At 42.3% G+C, this 16,818-nt stretch overlaps 1 protein-coding gene and 1 pseudogene across 2 annotated transcripts in view; both read left to right on the top strand.

The window, feature by feature from the left end:
* The first annotated feature begins 6,157 nt into the window (after positions 1-6,157).
* LOC118023416 overlaps positions 6,158-16,818 on the top strand; it is a 14,024-nt pseudogene continuing 3,363 nt past the window's right edge.
* ZNF19 (zinc finger protein 19) overlaps positions 14,509-16,818 on the top strand; it is a 20,753-nt gene continuing 18,443 nt past the window's right edge. Inside the window, exon 1 of one of the 2 annotated variants that reach the window (XM_035024833.1) lies at positions 14,509-14,595. The gene's annotated coding sequence lies outside the window, so the exon portion shown is untranslated. The remainder of the gene's footprint in view (positions 14,596-16,818) is intronic. The other variant, XM_035024834.1, reaches the window with a different exon arrangement.

Here is a 16,818-nt window from a genome sequence, read left to right as displayed (position 1 = left end):
AGAGGGAGAGGGAAAGAGAGAATCTCAAGCAGGCTCCTGAGATCATATGATCCTGAGATCATAACCTAAGCCAAAGGTAGCCGCTTAACTGACTGAACCACCCAGGCACCCCTGTAATTGAGATTTAAACACATAGTTCAAGTTCATTCATTTCCACTTGTGTTTAGTATAATATTTCATTTTGTGGGATAAAGCTCAGTTGGTTTAGCCATTGTCTTAATAATGGACATTAAGGTTGTTTGGAGTTTTTTGTTTTGAAAAACTGATGCAGTGAACATTCTTAGACCTGTTTCTTTGTAGACATGTGAAATAATTTTTCTCTCACATACTTAGAATTGCTGGGTCAAAATGTAGGATGAGGGAAAGTACAATACTGGTGATGGATGAACATGTAACTGGCAACAAGGCCTGGTTTATTTTTCTACTTTGACCATTTTCCTTTGGGAGATACTGTATATTTCCTTTATAATAGCCTCAGCATGTCATTGGTTAGTTGAGGTGATTGGACAATGATATTTAATAGTCCTGTGATTTTGTGATCCTGTTGCTTTTTCAGGAGCAATTCTTTTTAAAAAATTTTTTTTCTATTTTAATTTTTTTAGAGTGGGGAGGGGCAGATGGAGAGTGAGAGAGGGAATCTCAAGCAGGCTCCATGGCCAGTGTAGAGCCTGATGAGGGGCCCAACGCAGGGCTGATCCCACAACCCTGAGAACATGACCCGAACGAAAATCAAGAGTCAGATGCTCATAAAACTGAGCCACCCAGGCGCCCCTTAGGAGCAATTCTTAAGTGTAATATTGTTTTCCACTTCTAAATATAGATGATGTAAACAACACTGCAAATGAATTCATAACAACAAAAGATATAGCAAAGGAAGAGATTATGCTCTCTAGTAAACTCCAGAGAAACATTTCCAAGGAACTACCTTTCTAGAAGACTATGAACTGAAGAGACAATAGGAAATATCCATGGTGGGGGAAGATGAGGGGAATAAAAGGTTTTTTTCCAGCAGGTGTGGAGGGGATTAGAGTCTCCACTGGAGAGGTTATTTTAATCAATGTACAGATATATTTATAAGTTTCAAAGCATTCCCACTAGGGAGAAGTCCTATGAATATAGGATATGTGGGAAAGGTTATCAGCTTTAATTTAAAACTGATTCAGCACTGAAGAATGTACATGGGGGTGATACCCTTCAAACATATAGAGTGTGCTAACTCCCAACTTGGCACTAGAAAAGTCCACAGAAGAGTTTTGAAGCTATCTCAATGTAAGGAATGAGGGAAAACCTTAGATATGAGTGCAAAACTAACTTGGCATTAAGCTACACAGTGGAGAAACCCTTCAAATATATAGAATGTGGAAAAGATTACAAATATAGTTCTTAACTATATTAGACATCATAGAATTGAACTGGACAAAAGCCTTATGAATGTAATGAATGTGGGGAAAGCTTTCAATGTCAATGCAAATCCAATCAGGCATCAAAGAAACCATAATAGGGATAAACCTTATTTGTGTATGGAATATGGGATGGTTTCAGCTGTAATTCTATCTTCAACATCAAGAGAATCCATATTGGGGAGAGACTATGAGTGTAACGAGTGTGGGAGAGTCTTCAGATGTAGCTCCCAATGTAGAAAGCATCAGCTTATTCATACTGTAGAGAAGCTATTTCAATGTAAAGAGTGTGGAAAAGGCTTCAGCATCAGTGGAAAACTAATTCAGCATAAAAAAATCCACAACGGGGAGAAGCCATGAATATATTAGGTGTGAGAAAGCTCTTAAACGTATAACTTCAGACTTTGTTGCATCAGAAAATCCACACTGGGGAGACACCTTATGAGTGAAGTGATTGCAGGAAAGCCTTCAGGTGTATCTTCCAAGTGAGTTAATATCAGAATACCTACACTAAGGAAGAGCCCCCCACATTGTTAATGCAAAATTAATTGGGCATTCAGGCCTGCCATGGGAAGAAACTTAACAAATGTGTGTTGTATGAGAAGGGCTTTAACTGTAGTTCTTTTCTTTTTCTCTTTTTTTTTTTTTAACTGTAGTTCTGAAAGGACCTCCCAATTTGAGTATCTATACTGGAGAAAAACTCTACCAGTATAAGTGCTTTGGGAAAGTATTCCATATCGTTATAGCAATATTGTTAAATTCCTTATTGTTAAAGCAAAATTAAGTGGGCATCATGATAGGAAGAAACTTTGTATGTATGAAGTGTGAGAAAGGTTTCAGCTATAGTTCTAATGGTATTATGCATTACAGAGGTGAGAAATCCAGTGACTGTAAAGCAAGAGTTACTCCCAATTTAGACAGCCTAGGGTCTACCCCGTGGAAGCAAGTTCTAAAAATACATCTGTAAGGCTTCAGCATTAAAACAGAACTAATACATCACCTGACAGTCCATTCCAGGATAAAAGTCTAATAATATAATGAATGTGATAAAGGCATTATTTCTACTTTTAAATCTTTATTTTTAATGTGAAATAACTGATACAGAAAAGTATTAAAAGTAATCAATTCTCATGTACCCCCCATCTAGGTTAAGCAAATACTGGGATTTTGCCAACATTTCAAAAATATTTCACAGCTAAAGTCCTGCTTCCCCTGACCCTCCTCCCCTTCCACTTCCTCCCAGTGTAAACACCTATGCTGAGGTTACTGTGTATCATTGAACTATACATGTTTTTCTTTTTGGGCTTTTACTATATATGTAAGTTCTAGAAATTATCCATAAATATTATATATATTTATAATTTTATGTATTTTAAAAAATGTATAAACATTTTGCACTGTGTCCTTTTGTCACATGCTTTTTTTAAAACTCAGCATGATTTTTATGAGATTTACATGTTGAAGCTGGTAATAGCTCTAGTTCATTTTAACAAATGAATGGAATTCTCTACAGCTAACTTAACCTATTCTTACTATTTCAAGGAGTGCCAGAGTGAATATCCTCGTATGTGTTAAAGAAATGAACTCAAAGAGGTCTGTAGGGAGGAAGCCAAAGCAAAGGGGTCTTCATGTTTAATAGTTGGTAAGTACATGCTACTTATATAATAGGGGTTACAGAATGAAGGTAATGACTTATAAATAGTAAGAAATCAGTAGAGGTAATATGCTCATTACATATTAAGTGAATAAACTCAATTTCCTACAACAAGCATATACTAACAAGTGTTTTGTTTTTTTTTTTAGCAAGTAGAGCATGCCAAAACAATTTTCCACAATAAATTTGTAAAAAAGTTTGCAGTAATCATAATCTCACCATTTAGAGTAGGTTCCCTAGGAGGCAAATATAAAACTTTTGTAGTCAGTGATAGTGCTGTCTCTTTATTAATGGATGCATTAGAAACTCAAATTCATTATAATAAGGCAGTGTGTATTTGTAAGAGTTTAGTTTAAATAAACCAGATTTATTACAAGGTTTTAGAAATTTATAAAATCGGGGCACCTGGGTGGCTCAGTCGGTTAAGCGTCTGCCTTCTGTTCAGGTCATGATCTCAGAGTCCTGGGATCGAGCCCCATGTCAGGCTCCCTGCTCAGCGGGGAGTCTGCTTCTCCCTCTGCCTGCCCCCGGCCCCCACTCGTACTCGCTCTCTCTGTCTCTGTCTCTCTCAAATAAATAAAGGTTTAAGAAAAAAATCTATAAAATCACTGGGAAGGTTGAAGAAATAGATTCTGGCTTAATTTCTGGGAATGATTCCCACAGCAATACTGCAGGCCTATACGATCAAAGGGACTCTAATTCCTGCAATAGATTTGAAACTGCCTTCTAGATTACAGCTGGGGGGCTTCTGAACAATGCTGCCTCTGTGGTGAGCTGCACACTTGAATCACATAAGTTAGTCTTGCATGAATACATCTATCAGTGGAGCCCACTCAGAAACCCACCCGCAGGGAGGGGCGCCTGGGTGGCTCAGTCGTTAAGCGGCTGCCTTCAGCTCAGGTCATGATCCCAGGGTCCTGGGATCGAGCCCCGCATCGGGCTCCCTGCTCGGCGGAGAGCCTGCTTCTCCCTCTCTCTCTGTCTGCTGCTCTGCCTACTGTGCTCTCTCTGTGTTAAAACAAATAAATAAAAATCTAAAAAAAAAAAAAAAAAAAGAACCCCACCCGCAGGGAATATGGGACATTTGGTGTTTAGCTTTCCATCTTGCAGTACAGAAAGGCATACCAGAAGGCTGGAAAAGATGTTGAGTGAACCACTCCACAGTATCTACCACATAGAGTATGCATTGATTGGACTCAGACTACACTGGTGTCCCATCTGGCTTATGCTCCTCTTTTTAATGCTTTTAGGTAACTGGTATGTAATATTTTAAAATACTTCTTTAGAGAAATGCAGGCATTGACTTCTCAAAAGCATGTATAAGAATATTCAAAGTCTCTCATTAAATACCATTGTTACTTGTGGCTTACGGTATTAAAATTTTAACCATAACTGAATCAAAGTTTTGGGGCTTATCATTTTTTTTATTCATACAAAATGACTCTCTGTGCATGTGTGCAAGAGTTTTTTAGGTTATAGGAATATAACCTACAGGGTCATAGTGCATATATGGTTTTTCAGTTTTATGATATTGCCCGGTTGCTCTCCAAAGCATCTGTATATTCACATTCTCAAGAATAAAATATGAGGGGTGCCTGGGTGGCTCAGTTGGTTAAGCAACTGCCTTCGGCTCAGGTCATGATCCTGGAGTCCCGGGATCGAGTCCCGCATCGGGCTCCCTGCTCAGCGGGGGGTCTGCTTCTCCCTCTGACCCTCTTCCCTCTCGTGCTCTCTGTCTCTCATTCTCTCTCTCTCAAATAAATAAAATAAAATCTTTAAAAAAAAAAAGAAAAAAAAGAAGAAAAAAGAATAAAATATGAGTACCCATTTCCCTATATCTTTCTCACTTGTTCTCATACTTAATATTCTCTTCCTTTGGATATTTATTAGCTGTATAATGGATATTCTCATTTTATTCTTCATATTTCTTAACCTCTTTTGTATTTTCCATCTCTGCCATACTGTGCTATGGTGTGTCTGTATTGTTTCACTAAGTTTCATCAACTCCATCTCCTGAGCCTCTAAGAACATGAGTAGTTATCCCCCAACACTAGAATCCCCAAATACTAGAACATGAGCAGCCAAAGTGCCAAACCCCTGTCCAGCCAGAAGCGCCCCCCCCCCCCAAAGAGACTATCTGGTTGTATCAGAGCAATAGGCTTCTTGCCTAGAGTATTGTTCTTACCTAGTTGAATTTGAACTGAATTACAGAGCTTACAGTCCAACCTCATCAGGCCCTGCTATTTATCGGTCTATGGAGATGTGGGACTGGAAGCGTTTGCAGATCCCCAAGTGATGTTGAGGCCCTCAGTGACTGAGTTGAGGCAATGAGAAGAGAGATAAAAGTCGGGGTCATAATGCAAAAATGGCCAAGAAGCTTCCTACATCACTGTGAGATCTCTGATGTTTCATCTTCCTAGGATTCAGTTCCCTCAGTGGAATAATAGATCTTGAAGTCTTAGCTTTCCATCTTGCAGTACAGAAAGGCATACCAGAAGGCTGGAAAAGATGTTGAGTGAACCACTCCACAATATCTACCACATAGAGTATGCATTGATTGGACTCAGACTACACTGGTGTCCCATCTGGCTTATGCTCCTCTTTTTAATGCTTTTAGGTAACTGGTATGTAATATTTTAAAATACTTCTTTAGAGAAATGTATGAAGTCTTGAAGAAGGCACATGTCCAACATTTTGTTCTTTGTCAAGCCAAGGGCACTGAGACAGAATAAACATTGGCGATTTTGGAGCAGTTTGGATGCTGATTATGTGTAATGTGTAAGTAAGAATACTTAAAGATAAATTTCTAGAGAGGTACCATCCAGAAGGCTGAATACATGTGTACATATAAATATGTTTGTGTGTATCTATAGTTACAGCTGTTTCCCGTTATAGCACAGCTTGCTGCCAACCAACCAGCTCTTCATTGTGACGGGGCCTTTTTAATAGCCTTCTAACTTCTCTCTTGTCTGACTTAAAATGCATTTTTCACACTGTAGTTACAACTCCTAGATCTACAACGAAACCAGACCTGGTCCAATGAGCAGAACCAGCTTGAGTACAGCCAAATAAGAGAATCCCCAGATACTAGCCCTCATCCAGGATGGCCTTTGGCTTCCTCCGCCCCTTGCGAAGTTTAAAGTCTGTGCCACCGCAAGCCCTTCGGAGAGAAAGTCGCCTCCTCCCCGCAAGGGTCGGCGCGCGTCGGGCAGCCCGGCGAAATCCGAAGAAGCCCCAGCATCCTGAAGCCAAGGAAGCGCGAGTCCGGGAGGCGCGCTGGCGGCGACGCACTTCCGGCGCGCCTCCTGCCACGCCCTTGCGGTCCAGCGCCAGCCGCTCACTGCGGGAGGTGAGTGCGGACTGGGAGGTTTCCGTCCCGAGCCCCAAGGTGGCGGTTCCGTGATTCCCGAGGCCTCTGGGAGGCCGACCCGGGAGGGAGTCGGGCGACGGCGTGGCTGTCGAGGAGAGCGGGGCGGTTTGCGGGCTGTCCGCCCTTCCCCCGCATTCCTTCACCCGTCGCGGCGGCCACTTCAGGAGATGGGGGCTGAGGCTGTGGGCCGCCAGTAGAAGGTGTGGCCCCCTTGGGTGACCGACGCGCCGCAGTTCAGTCCGTTACCCCAGTGAGCGTATGTTACGTGCAGTGTAGTTCCGGTTCCGGGGATGCAGCAATGAGTAAGCCGCAGGAACTTTAAGGCTAACGGGGAAGTGAATATTAATCAATTCTGATTATACCTCTGCCCCTGCTCATAATAACCCCATTGATTTTGGGCAAAAGAACGTTCTGAACGTTCACGGGTCCCGCTTGGCCTGGCGTCTCGCAGCTTCTTACTCTCGGTCTTGCAGCACAATCCCCTTGCCGCTGCTGCAGGCTTCTTGGCCTTGTTCTTGTAAAACATGCCCCTCCCCCCCCTTGGCCTAGTTAATTCCACTTCTCAAGTATTCCTCGACTAGGGCAATCCCCCTGCTTTCATTGACACTGTTGACCTCATCATGGGTTGTCCGACCACCGTACACCTAGCGCATAACAAAAGTAAGCTCACACTTAAATTTTAGTCCAAGATACAGGAGAACAAGAAGTTGTTTGAATCTCTAGTGCCAACCGAATTGCCGTGCACAGAGTATGCCTCAATAAATACTGACTGAAAGGGCAGATATATTTCTAATTGCAGTGTAAGGTACTTGATAAAAGAGTACATGCCCGCCAGATCTGACTTAATTTGGATCTTCCAGGATATGACTTTCAAACTGAGGTCTGAAGGGGCGCCTGGGTTGCTCAGTCGTTAAGCGTCTGCCTTCCGCTGGGGTCATGATCCCAGAGTCCGGAGATCGAGCCCCGCGTCAGGCTCCCCGCTCAGCGGAAAGCCTGCTTCTCCCTCTCCCACTCCCCCTGCTTGTGTTCCCTCTCTCACTGTCTCTCTCTCTCTGTCGAAAAATAAATAAAATCTTAAAAAAAAAATTGAGGTCTGAAATTCTGAAAAGGAGTTAACAGGTTAAAAGGGGGGCAAGTTGGGAAAGGCTATTAGAGGCAGGGGAAGTAGGTGCTAGGACGGAGTTGGGACCCAATCAGCCAGTTAATACTTGCGTAATGACAATTCTTTTAATTCGAAAAGTAGTAGTATATTTCTAGTAAGCAAATTGGGGAAATAATTAAAATGTCACAAAGAAAAAAAAATCATCAATAAGACTACCTACCTTTCAGGGATACTGTTTTAAAATTTATATCCAGGGGTGCCTGGGTGGCTCAGTCGTTAAGCGCCTGCCTTCGGCTCAGGTCATGATCCCGGGGTCCTGGAATCGAGCCCCGCATCGGGCTCCTTGCTCGGCGGGAGCCCTGCTTCTCCCTCTCCCATTCCCCCTGCTTGTCGTTCCTGCTCTCGCTCTCTCATATAAATAAATAAAATCTTTAAAAAAAAAATAAAATTTATATCCGTTGAGTGGGGTTTTGTAGATATTTGTAAGTACACACATGATTTTTACACAATTGAAGAGTGAAATATGAAATTTTCTCACGGCATTTGAATGTTTTCCTGTGTTGTGAAATATCCTACAGCATGATTTTTAATGGCTACTCTTTTTTTTTCTGACATTTTTCTGACATTGTTGGATATTTAAGTTTGCATCTTTTTCATATTAGAAATAACTGTGATGAATGCTTATGAGCAGACACATCTTTGGACACATCTCAGATAAATTCCTCAAGTTGGAATTTTTAAAAATTGGTTTTAAAATTTAACTACCTAAGCAAATTTTAACAGTACTACAGGCGTGTGGTAAGAAAAAGGATTACTTAAGGGCGCCTGGGTGGCTCGGTTGGGCGACTGCCTTCGGCTCAGGTCATGATCCTGGAGTCCTGGGATCGAGTCCGGTATCGGGCTCCCTGCTCGGCAGGGAGTCTGCTTCTCCCTCTGACCCTCCCCTCTCATGCTCTATCTCTTTCTCTCTCTCAAATAAATAAATAAAATCTTTAAAAAAAAAAAAAAAAAGAAAAGAAAAAGGATTACTTAAGATGGTATAGTAAAAAAGAAATCTCCCTCTCTATTTGGACCCTAAGGTCCATTCTCCAGAGGTAACCACTACTAATAATTTTCTAAATGTGAGCAAATCACACACAACTGAATTTGGTATTTTATACTTATAGATAGGAATATTCTTAAGTAGGTATTTGTCTTGAGGAAATGATGGAACAATTTACATTCCTACCAGCAGATACTGGTCTCCTATATTTTCTCCAGTATAAAGCATTATCTTTTTTTTTTTAAGTTACCAATTGCATAGATAGAAAAATTACAATTTATTGTTTTAATTTGCCATCTTTATACAGTAAAGGGTAAACAGCTTTTTGTGTGTTTACTGGCCGCTTAAAAGTGAATTGCCTATTAGTGATATTTTCTAGGATGTTCGACTTTTTCTTACTGGTTTTCTAAGGTCCTGGGCTATTAATGTTTTTTGCATATGTTGTAGAGTTAATTTCCTAGTTTTCTTTTGAGTTTTCCTTAGTCATTTAAGCCAGAAGTTTTAAAGTAGTTTAATTTGTCATTTTAAGAGTTTTCTCTTTGTTTCTTTGTCATTTGGCTTGTGACCCCACCACTGTGCTGGAACTGCTCATCCTAGACGTCTCTGCACCCTGGGATATAGACTTACTCACCTTTATTTTCTTTGGTTTTGTTTTTCACACTCAGAATTTTAGTGCATATGGAATTATTTCAGTGTATGGTAAGAGATAATTTAATTACACATTTTTTTCTTCAGTAGTTAACCAGTTTTCCCAGTGTTGTTCATTGAATAATCCATCCCTTTTCCTCACTGATTTGGAATGCCATCTTTCTGATTTACTTTTATGCTTTAGTCTTTTCTGGGTCTTAGATTCTGTTTTATTGTTCTAGCAGTATGTTCTTGTACCAGTCTACTTTATTCATTATACATTTAGCATCTGGTATTGCAAGTTTTTCTTTCCTATTTTCCCTTTTTATTTAAATTTTAGTGGCTATTTTGACTTTTCTTCTGTATCAACTTTGGAATCACTTTATCAGATTTCTAAATAAATTCTATTCATAATTTGCTTGAAAGTAATATTGGTTAGCTGCTTACAAGTATGGCTCTTGGAATCTGGCAAACTTGGCATGCAATCCAAGTTTGGCTTAAAATCCAGGTTTGACCGTCTGTTCTTTGTGTGAACTTGGTGAAGTCTCTTAATCTCTTAGCTTCTGTTTATTCATCTGTTTGCGGGGGGGAACCCAAAACCTAAATCTCTTTTAAAGGAATGTTGTGAGGGATAAATGAGAAGATGTGTATAAAGCATTTTAGCATGATGCTGAGCATGTACAAGCTCTTCATAAAAGGAAGTTATTACTAAATTTGTAGATTAGTTCGGAGGAAAGTCAGCATTTACAAAAAGTTTAATATTGATTGTTTCAATCCAGAACATGTTTTGCCTTTTCATTTATGTCAATAATATTTTATATAATTTTCTTTACATAAATTTGTTATGTTTCTTATTAAGTTTATTCATGGGTTCTTTTTTAAATTTTTAAACAAGCTGTTATATTTTAAAAGGTATTAAGGTACATGCTAAAAATTTGAACAGTTCAAAAGGCATAGAGTGAAAAGAAAGTCTTTCTTCTGTCCCAGATTCCAATTTCCCAGTCTTCCTGCACCAGAAGCAACTACTCTTGCCAGTTTCTCACGTAGGTTCCCTGGGTTCTTTTTTTAATGTTTGGTTTGTTTTGCTTTTGTTTATTTATATTTTTGTCCTGATGTATTGTTTTACCTAGGAAAGATAGCACTACCTAGTGGTTATGAATACAGCTCTTGTGGCCTAAAATAATTACTTAAACTTTCTAAGTCTCATTTCCTTGTTTTGGTAAAATGAGGACAATAATTTTACATATCTGCTAGTATTATAATGAATGTAAAGTCTGAGTTCTGAAGCTGGCACATTGCAAGCCTAGAGTGAATGTCAGTTAATATTAGAAGCTAATACAGGTTTGCATGTTTAAAGGAAAGTCACTGACTCTTGGTTCTCTTTGCTTCTTCCCTCAGCCCCTGCCCTTCATTATGAGGGAGCCCAGGTGATGGCAGCCATGGCCCTGAATGCCTGTTACCAGGTGAGCTGTGATTCCCTCAGATCCTTCAAGAAATCTTATTTGAAGAAATGGGAAATAAGAGGAGTGATTCGGGCAAAAGTGTTAGAACCAAAGCAGCAGGAAGGCCCTGCTTCATCCCCACAGTGGGACTGGATGATGGGAAAGAGCTGACGATGACAGATTGAGCAGCCAGAGACTCCAGAGCCCAGGAAGCAGTGGCTGGAGAGAGTGAGGAATCGAAGTAAAGCCTCCTGCACTCTGAGGATCTCTGCTGAGCTGGAGAGCCCCCAGGTTCAGTAGGGACCCCCACAGAGGGATCCATGAGATAAGGGACTCAGGCTGGTGGTGGACGTATCCAGTGTTCGGTAGGAGTGTTCCAGATCAACAAGGTGGCAAGATTCTTGGGAGGTGGGACCAGAGGGATGGTAGGAGGAAGAAAAGAAAAAGGGGGCATATACAATTTGTCCTCCAAAAAGAGAGCATAGTTGGGGGCTCTGGATCAGTGAGGAAAGAATTGGTTCAGGAAGGGCACATGAATGTCTGTCTCAAGACTCAGTACTTTTGGTTGAGGGAAGCAGCATGCGGCAATATGAAATGTGGTACTAGGTGACAGGAAATTTAATTTCACAGGAGATCCCTATCAGCCCTCAGGGGCATGGTGACTGAGCTAGTCACCTAAACTCTCTGTGCCTCAGCTGACCTCGTCTGTCAGATGGCAACAATGCTACTCATTCCACGTTAGGAGAAAGATGCTGCCAGATGCCTTTCAGCTCTGCAGTGTGCTGGGTTGTTGAGTGCTACTTGATGGACTGTCTTCAGGCTTCTCTATGTCACATCTTGTCATCCATGATCTTATCCCAAGTACCAGTCCCAGATCATCCATTGTCTGGGTTCCTTTCCATTAGTATGGCCTTGCCTGGAAGCCTAATCTCGACACATCAGAGAGACACAGTTCATTGTACCCCTCACACCTCCCACTCCTTCTGCACTTCCTGCCAATTGTTAGTATCCCCATGCCACCATCCCTGGTCACTGTTTTTAGATTTTTAGTCATTACTGATTCTTCACTCTCCTTTGTCACCTTGTTCATTCAATCCAAGCTCTGTTATTCCTGTCTCAGCACCCATTTGTCCCTTCTTTGTATGGCTTTCCTGATTTTCTTTTTAAGATTTTATTTATTTATTTGAGAGAGAGAGAGACAGAGAGAGAAAGCACGAGTGGGGGGAGGGGCAGAAGGAGAGGGAGAGAGACAAACAGATGGCCTGCTGAGCAGGGAGCCCGATGCAGGGCTCGAACCCAGGACCCTGAGACATGACCTGAGCTGAAGTCAGATGCTTAACTGACTAAGCCACCCAGACGCCCCTGGCTTTCCTGATTTTATCGTCCCTTTCCTGGATATTGTCAGCAAAGCCTCTCAGCAATTTCCTTTGTCTCCAGTCTTGGACCATCCTGTCATCTAACATTTTTGCTTTTAAGACTCAGGCTTAGGTTCTTGAATTTGGAGTTTGTTGTGGTATGGTGATCCATCTAAGTGCATTAGCTCACAGAGTTGAGGTCAGATTGGCATTTTTGAATTTTTTTTTTTAAAGATTTTTTTTTATTTATTTATCTGAGAGAGAGAATGGGAGACAGAGAACACGAGAGGGGCAGGATCAGAGGGAGAAGCAGACTCCCCACTGAGCAGGGAGTCCGATGCGGGACTCGATCCCGAGACTCCAGGATCATGACCTGAGCCGAAGGCAGTCGCTCAACCAACTGAGCCACCCAGGCGCCCCCAGATTGGCATTTTATAAAGATCTTTCTATGTGCTGGACAGAAGTGGACTTGGAGGATAAACCTGGAATTAGGGACCATTGCCATGGTCCAAAGGACAGTTGCTGAGTACTTGAGTTATATGGTGACTAATGATGTTGCATAGGAGTCAGATCCAAGAAATATTTAGGAGATAGAATTGGCAGGATTTGATTACTGATTGCTTGCCAGAGCTAAGCAGTGACTAGGGGATAGTTGAGAATGATTCTTAGGTTCCCATCCAAGGAGACCAGGCTAAAAGTGGTGCTACTGGCTGAGACAGGGAATCAAAATAATGACCAGCATCAGATGTGAGCACTTACCATTTGTTTCTTCTTATATTGAGCAGGATTAGAAGCAGCCATTTAAGGGAGGGTGACAGGTTCAGAATTGGACATATCAGAAACATAACTGGCGTGTGGGTCACTGGGCATCTGAGGCAGGCATGTGACTGATTCCAGGACCACATGAGACCTTGGAGTGAGGATCATGTCCACACGCGGAGGACACCAAAAAGACAAGAAGGACCACATCATTGTGCTGTCTGGGAAGGAAGAGTTTGGGCTGGCAGGCGGTTTGGTTGGCAGAGGGTAGTTTATCTGAGAGGTATAAAGAGAGACAGCCAGAGAGCCACCGAGCAGCGTTAGAATCAAGAAACACTTTGTCGTAGGAAGACTGCCTGGAGTTAAGGAGGCTCTTCCATCTCCAGAGTTCTTTCTGCTGGCCGGGCTTAAGCAGAGGCAGCATAACCCCCTTTTGTTGAGGGTGGAGGGGTGGGTGGCACAACAGGGTCTGTGTCAGGTGAGGGCTGCAGGGAATGGGGCCTGTTTGGACAAACCATGACTGTTCACAGTAGGTAGCTGTGAGGATTGGGGTAGGGCAGGCAGATGTGGACATAGAACAGGGCTCAGTGTAAGTGCAGGGAGCAGGATGGATAGGCTGGACTCTGATCAGTAAAGTGGGGACAGGCAGCAGGGACATCCCTGGCATGTCACCCATGAGAAGTACAGTCGGAGGCCAGTCATCTGTTCATAGAGTGTCTGAAAGACCAGAAGGGCATGTACAAAAATGAAGAGGGTTTACTTCAGGGAGGTGAATTTGTGAAAGATTTTCTTGGTTCCAGTTTTCTATAATGTGACATTGCCTCTTGTAATAGTAAGTCTCATGTGTAATTAGAAGCTGCTCTGACAGTGAAGGGGTCTCAGAGTTGCTTGTTGTAGGTGTGGTCATTCATTAGCACGCAGGGCCTTGTCCTTTTACTCTTCATTTCCCAGCCATCATGGGACTGTCCCTCAGAACCTCACACTGTCCCCTGTGCTCCACACTCTGGCTCTGGGGCGGCAGGAACCTGTTGTTTTAGGAGGTGGTGACCTTCGAGGACGTGGCTGTCTACTTCACCCAGACATAATGGTCTGGGCTTTCTCCTGCACAGAGAGCCCTGTACAGGGAGGTGATGCTGACAAATTATGGGAACTTGACTTCCCTGGGTAAGGCCATTTTGCCTTTGGGACTCAGATTCATAGGACAAGGGTAGGGTAGATTGTGGCGTGAATGTCCTAACCTTTTACGTATTTACAGGGGCAAAAACTCCTAAACCCTCAGGCCCAGAAGATATCAGGCAGGGATGGAGGGAGAAGTCTGAGGTTAGTTTGGGTCTAATGTGGGTTTGGCCATTCTCTGGTGAGAACACCTCCCACCATAGGAGTTCTGTGCAAGGCACTATGGGAAAGAAGTATCTTCTGTTGAAGGTAGTACCTTCAACTGTCCCGGTGGTCTAAGAAAGACTTCCCTCATTGCTTTTCTGTGCTTGCACGTGTCTCACAGCATTTCACTGACAAACTGTGATTTTTTACGAAGAGGTCACAAATGCTCAGTTTCCTCTTGATCAAAAATCTCTTTGGGCTTTCCCACTTTCCAGCCCACTTCTATGGGCCTTATCCTTACTGAGCCGCTTTGGGGTTTCCTTCTCTGACTGCAGACACGGGGTTATGTGGTGCCTCAAAAACACTAACATGAGACTCCCGTCCATTGCCATTTTCTGCCTCCTTTTCAGGATACCCAGTTTGCAGACTTGCCCTGACCTCACTTCTGGAAGGAGGGGATTTGCCTTGGGGCCTGGAGCCACAGGACGATCTACCTGCAGGGAATACCAGGGATGTCTCTAAAGGTGGGTGAGGCAGGTTTAGAACCATCAACGATAGTCCTTTGTTAGATGCATGGTTTGCCAGTTTTTGAGCACTTGCTGTGTGCTAAAATGGCGTTTCTTTGTTTGAGAGGCTCTGGAGGATACTAATTATGGAGACAGGGTTAGAGAGCTAAAAAAGAGAGAATGTGTTAAGTGCTGTTGGTATACTGTTGGTATATACGCAGCAGGCTGTGGGACCCAGCAGGAGGAGTTAGAGGAATTCCCACTTAGAATAATATCAGGTGACACTCCTTCAGTGGCAGGCCACATGTTCTGCATTCAGCAGATAAGAACATTGCAGATGGGGTGGGGGGAAGATAATCTGGCTGGAGGAAAGGAATAATAAAAGATCCAGTATAATTCCTGGCATAATATAATATCTGGAAAAGGACTAGTATCTGGAATATACAAACAACTCAAAACTCAGCAACAAAAACAAAACAACCCAGTTAGGAAATGTGTGAAAGGTATGAACAGCCATTTCACCAAAGGGAACACACAAATGAAAAGATGCTTGACATCATTAGCCATTAGGGAAATGCAATTTAAAACTACAATGAGGTATCACTACACCTTGATCATGTATGTCACCATATAATTGTGAAGAGCTTCATGGTTTGATGTGCAGGAGAATTACCTGGGGAGTGTATTTTAAAATGGACATTTCTGGGGCCCACCTGTGAGCATGCACTGTTTTATCTTTTTAAGGAAGTGTTCAGGAACCTAGGCTTAGGACTGAAAGCCTAAGCAGGACTTCCTTTTGTCTACTTCTGTGCCGTTAACATGGTGGCCACTAGCTGTGTGTGCTTATTAAACTCTTGAAGTTGAAGGGGGGCTAATTCAAATTGAAATGTCCTATAAGTATAAAATACCAGATTTTGAAGACTTAGTAAAAAAAAATAGTGTAAATGATCTCATTTATGATTTTTATGTTGACTTCATGTTGAAATGATAATATTTTAGATTTACTGGGTTAAATAGAATATATTATTAAAACTAATTTTACCATTTTTCTTTTTACTTTTTTAATGTGGCTCCCATAAAAACAAAATTACATATGTAGCTTGTGTTTATGGCTCACATTGTATTTCTTTTGAACAGCCCTGCTCTACTACAGAGCATATCCTTAAGCCCTCTTACTTAGCCAACCATACATACGCATCATTGGTGTGTATAGAAAGCCTAGGACACAGAGGTTAAGGCAGACCCGAAGACTTCTGTCCTAGGGAACTTACTGCGTGGGAATAGGAGATGAGGGAGCTGGCAAAAGAACGTGGAGCAGGAGCGGGGACCCCTGCCACAGTGACCTTGCCACCAGTGCCGTATGGCGTGAGCCCGTGATTACTATGTTTCAGAACTGTCAACTGGACATGTATGTAATTTGATTGGCCTGTGAGGGAAAGTAAGGCATAAAACCTTGTTACATTGTTGCTGTATTGCTGTTAATAACTTCGGAGGCCTGCACAAGGGTAGGGACAGGGTGATGCAGGGATAGACAGGATCGTAGAGGTGTCAGGTAGCAATGATAAAGCTTAGCGGTAAACATAAAAGAGTCTTGATATAAAAATAGCTTTTATGGTGACAAGGACAGTAGACTTAACCCATGAAGTTTGAGTTTCTCTGAAACATACAGCTCCCTGGGCATAGCAGTCTCTTGAGAATGCAACTCTGATGTTGGGACAAGGTCAAGGCTGGGATTATACAGGGTGCCAAAGTCTGGAAACCTAGGCAGGCCTACATAATGGTGTCAAAGACATCTTCAATCTATTAAAAAATACATCTACTTCCAGACTTTATGATCACCCTGTATATGTGGGAGTCCTCCATATTAGTGGTTCTCACCAGGGGCCAGCCACCTTTGTCCCCAGGGGACATTTGGTAATGTCTGGAGACATTTTTGTTTGTGCAGACTGGGGAAGGGGCTGATACTGTATCAAGAATGGTGCTAAATATCCTCCACTGCACAGGACAACCCCGCACAACAGAATTATCTGGCTGTGAATGTCAGTAGTGCTGAGATTGAGATACCTTGCTCTATATAAAGGACTCCATGTAGCTGAAATGTCCCTAAATAGAGAAGGAGATGGGGAAGAGGATCTTAAAGATTTTTTAGGGTTGAAGAGAGAGGGAGGAGGAAGTAGAGAAAAGAGTGAGATTGAAGCTAAGGGTGGGAAGATTTCCAAGAAAGCTGGTGGGCAATGGAGT

This window comes from Mirounga leonina, unplaced genomic scaffold (assembly GCF_011800145.1).
Source record: "Mirounga leonina isolate KUSES-001 unplaced genomic scaffold, KU_Mleo_1.0 Mir_180, whole genome shotgun sequence".
NCBI classification, from domain to species: domain Eukaryota; kingdom Metazoa; phylum Chordata; class Mammalia; order Carnivora; family Phocidae; genus Mirounga; species Mirounga leonina.
Note: the sequence above shows the minus strand (reverse complement) of the source record. Positions and strands in the feature narration are given on the sequence as shown.